Here is a 3,870-nt window from a genome sequence, read left to right on the forward strand (position 1 = left end):
TCATCTTCTTTCTTCTCTCCTCACGCCCCACCGCTCCTCTCTGTTTCTCGAAAGAAACAGAGAGTGGGTGGGAGGCAGTGGGATAAAACCGATATTTTCGATTTTGTTTATTTTCTTTTCATTTTGCAACTTAGCAGTTTAGTCCTTGAAATTTTTATATTTACATATAGGTCCTCAAATTTACATATAATTTCTTATTAATAATTTTCAAAAGTGAGGGATGTTACATGGGTGAGCCCTTGGGAATTCCTTCTGTTGCACTCCTTTTTGCGCCCCGAGTGACCAAAACCTCTCCCGTCGACCTCCGAGGTGATGGTTTTGGGCTTCGGAATTTGCCTGGACCGCTATGCAGTCCGTCTCATGGGGCTCGGAGAGAGGTTTCCGGAATGGGGTCGCAATAGCGATTCCGAGTTCGTTCGAGAAAGTCCCGATGGTTTCGGCGCGAGCTTGCCGTGTCCGGTACGCGCTGGGCATCGGAGAGATCCGACAATGGCGATTCCGAGATCATTGGAGAGGTTTAGGGGCTCCATACACTGTCCGTGATGTGCACAAAGGCGAGGGACAACCCATACAAAAGGAGTGGGATCATACCAGCACTAAAGCACCAGATCCCATCAGAACTCCGAATTTAAGCGTGCTTGGGCGAGAGTAGTACTAGGATGGGTGATCCCTTGGGAAGACCTCTGAGGCGATGGTTTTGAGCCTCGGAATTTGCCGTGACCGCTACACAGTCAGTCTCGTGGGGCTCGGAGAGAGGTTTCCGGAATGGGGTCGCAATAACGATTCCGAGTTCGTTCGAGAAAGTCCCGATGGTTTCGGCGCGAGCTTGCCGTGTCCGGTACGCGGTGGGCATTGGAGAGATCTGACAATGGTGATTCCGAGATCGTTTGAGAGGTATAGGGGCTCCATACGTCGTCCGCGACGTGCAGAAAGGCGAGGGACGATGCACACAAAACGAGTGCGATCATACCAGCACTAAAGCACCGGATCCCATCAGAACTCCGAATTTAAGCGTGCTTGGGCGAGAGTAGTACTAGGATGGGTGACCCCCTGGGAAGACCTTCGAGGCGATTGTTTTGGGCCTCAGAATTTGCCATGACCGCTACGCAGTCAGTCTCGTGAGGCTCGGAGAGAGATTTCTGGAATGGGGTCGCAATAGCGATTCCGAGTTCGTTCGAGAAAGTCCCGATGGTTTCGGCGGGCGCTTGCCATGTCCGGTACGCGGTGGGCATCCGAGAGATCCGACAATGGCAATTCCGAGATCGTTCGAGAGGTTTAGGGGCTCCATACGCACAAAGGCGAGTGACGACGCACACAAAACGAGTGCGATCATACTGTTAGGATCAAGAGCACTAAGAGGGGGGGGTGAATTAGTGCAGTGGAAAACCTTCTGAGATTAAAATCAAAAACTGTGTTCGTTCGATAGAAGTGATTTTGGTAAGAAACCCGATTCGTAAATCACTTCAACTTTTGACTAGGAGAGATGCAGCAAAGATATGAATGTAGTTTGCAGTTATGATGGAAATCAGAATATAAGTGCAAACTGAAATACGACGTTCGTACGATAAAAGCGATTTCGGTATAAAAGCTGATTCGTAAACCACTTTAACTTGAGATAAGGTGAGATGCAGTTAAAGCAAAGATATAAAGGCAATTTGCAGTTATGATGGAAATCAGAACGTAATCGTAAACTGAAATACGACGTTCGTACGATAAAACTGATTTGCGTCTTAAACCTCGATTCGGAAAGTGCAAAGCTTGAAACCCGATCGTATATGCGTAGAAAGCAGTAAGCTTTAGAGGAGGTTTGCAGTAAAGATAATATGCTCAAAGTAAATGCAAATCGAGATTTAGAGTGGTTCAGTCAATCTTGACCTACTCCACTTTTGGCTTCCTCCACCGACGAGGTCACCGACGTCAACTAGAGGCCTTCCTTCAATAGGCGAAGGCCAAACAACCTTTTACAGTTTCACTCCTTTTGACAAGCTTAGAAGACAACCCTTACAGAATTTTCTCTCCTCTCTTTACAACTCAGAACTTGGAAGAATAGAGGGAGAAGAACTTTTGGCCTTTACAACAATTTTGAGCTCTAAGAATCACAGAAAAATATCAAGATTTCGGTGTAAGTTGAATTCCTTTCAGTGCTGAATGGGTGGGGTATTTATAGGCTCCAACTCAGTTCAAATTTGGAGCTCAAAACTGTCAATTCCCGGAATTCCGGGATCAGGCGGTTGCACCTCCTGACTAGAGCGGTTGCACCGCCTGGCAAAGCTCGAAGACTGAGCCTCTGGGCGGTGCTACCTCCTATCAGGGGCGGTTGCACCTCCTGACAGAGCTCGAAGACCGAGCTCAGGCGGTTGCACCTCCTGACTGAGGCGGTTGCACCGCCTGGCAGAGCTCAAAGACTGAGCTCAAGCGGTGCCACCTCTTGTCAGGGGAGGTTGCACCGCCCAGTCTCGCTCAGAGACTGAACCACAGGCAGTGCCACCGCCTGGCTGGAGCGGTTGCTGTTAGGATCGAGAGCACTAAGAGGGGGGGGGTGAATTAGTGCAGCGGAAATCTTACAGCGATTAAAAACCAAAAGCTGCGTTCGTTCAAAAAAACTATTATGATGCAAAAGCAAATTCTCAGTTTGTATCTAAGTGCAGTTTGCGTCTAAGCGCAGATTGCGTCTAAGCGCAGTTTTGCGTCTAAGCGCAGTTTACGTCTAAACTCAGATTTACGTCTAAACGCAGTTTTACGTCTAAACGCAGATTTACGTCTAAACGCAGATTTACGTCTAAACGCAGATTTACGTCTAAACGCAGTTTTACGTCTAAACGCAGATTTACGTCTAAACTCAGATTTACGTCTTAAACTCAGATTTACGTCTAAACGCAGATTTACATCTAAACGCAGTTTTACGTCTAGACGCAGATTTACGTCTAAACTTTGAAACTTGTTTGTATACTCGCAGAAGGCAGTATGCAGTTGAAATCAAGACGTAAACGTGAACTGAGATCTGATGATTGAGCGAGGAAAGCCGATTTACGTCTGAATGCAGTTTTACGTCTAAATGTTGAAACTCGTTCGTAAAATTGTAGAGGACAGTTTGCAGTTTTCAATAGGATCAAAATGTACGTGTAAACTGCAAAGAAGCTCGTTCGTAAAAGCACGGAAGACAGTTCTGCAGAATCAAACGTAAACGTAAACTGTAATGTATGAAAATACGAATTTACGTCTGAATGCATATTCGGAAGAACAGCACTTAGAACTTGTTCGTGAAAGCGCAGAGAGCAGTAGTAATGAAGGAGGTTTGCAGTAATGATAAAGTGCTCGAGAATAAACGCAAACCAGAGATTTAGAGTGGTTCGGTCAGCCTTGACCTACTCCACTTTTGGCTTCCTCCACCGACGAGGTTGCCGACGTCAACTAGGGGCCTTCCTTCAATAGGCGAAGGCCAAACTGCCCTTTTACAATTTCTCTCCTTTTGACAGGCTCAGGAGACAACCTTTACAAACCTTTCTCTCCTCACTTTACAACTGAAAACTTGAAGAACAGAAGGAGGAGACTTAAAGGCTTTACAACACTTTTGAGCTCTTAGAATCACAGAAAAGATCAAGATTTCGGTGTCGGTCTGTATCTTTTCAGTGCTGAATGGGTGGGGTATTTATAGGCCCCAACCCAATTCAAAATTCGAGCTCAAAACGATCAAATCGATCAAATCCCAGAATTCTGGGATCAGGCGGTTGCACCTCTTGACTGGAGAGGTGGCACCGCCTGGCAGAGCTCGAAGACTGAGCTCAGGTGACTGCTCCTCTCTGCTAGAGCTCGAAGACTGAGCTTGATGGTTGCATCACCTGGCAGAGCTCGAAGACTGAGCTCGGTGGT

At 46.8% G+C, this 3,870-nt stretch overlaps 2 pseudogenes; both read left to right on the forward strand.

The window, feature by feature from the left end:
* Window positions 1–577: 577 nt before the first annotated feature.
* LOC135621325 (5S ribosomal RNA) lies at window positions 578–695 on the forward strand (annotated as a pseudogene).
* A 261-nt stretch (window positions 696–956) lies between these two features.
* On the forward strand, window positions 957–1,076 carry LOC135621276 (5S ribosomal RNA; annotated as a pseudogene).
* The last annotated feature ends 2,794 nt before the right edge of the window (window positions 1,077–3,870 follow it).

This window comes from Musa acuminata, chromosome BXJ2-8, assembly GCF_036884655.1.
Source record: "Musa acuminata AAA Group cultivar baxijiao chromosome BXJ2-8, Cavendish_Baxijiao_AAA, whole genome shotgun sequence".
In the NCBI taxonomy this organism is placed as follows: Eukaryota; Viridiplantae; Streptophyta; class Magnoliopsida; order Zingiberales; family Musaceae; genus Musa; species Musa acuminata.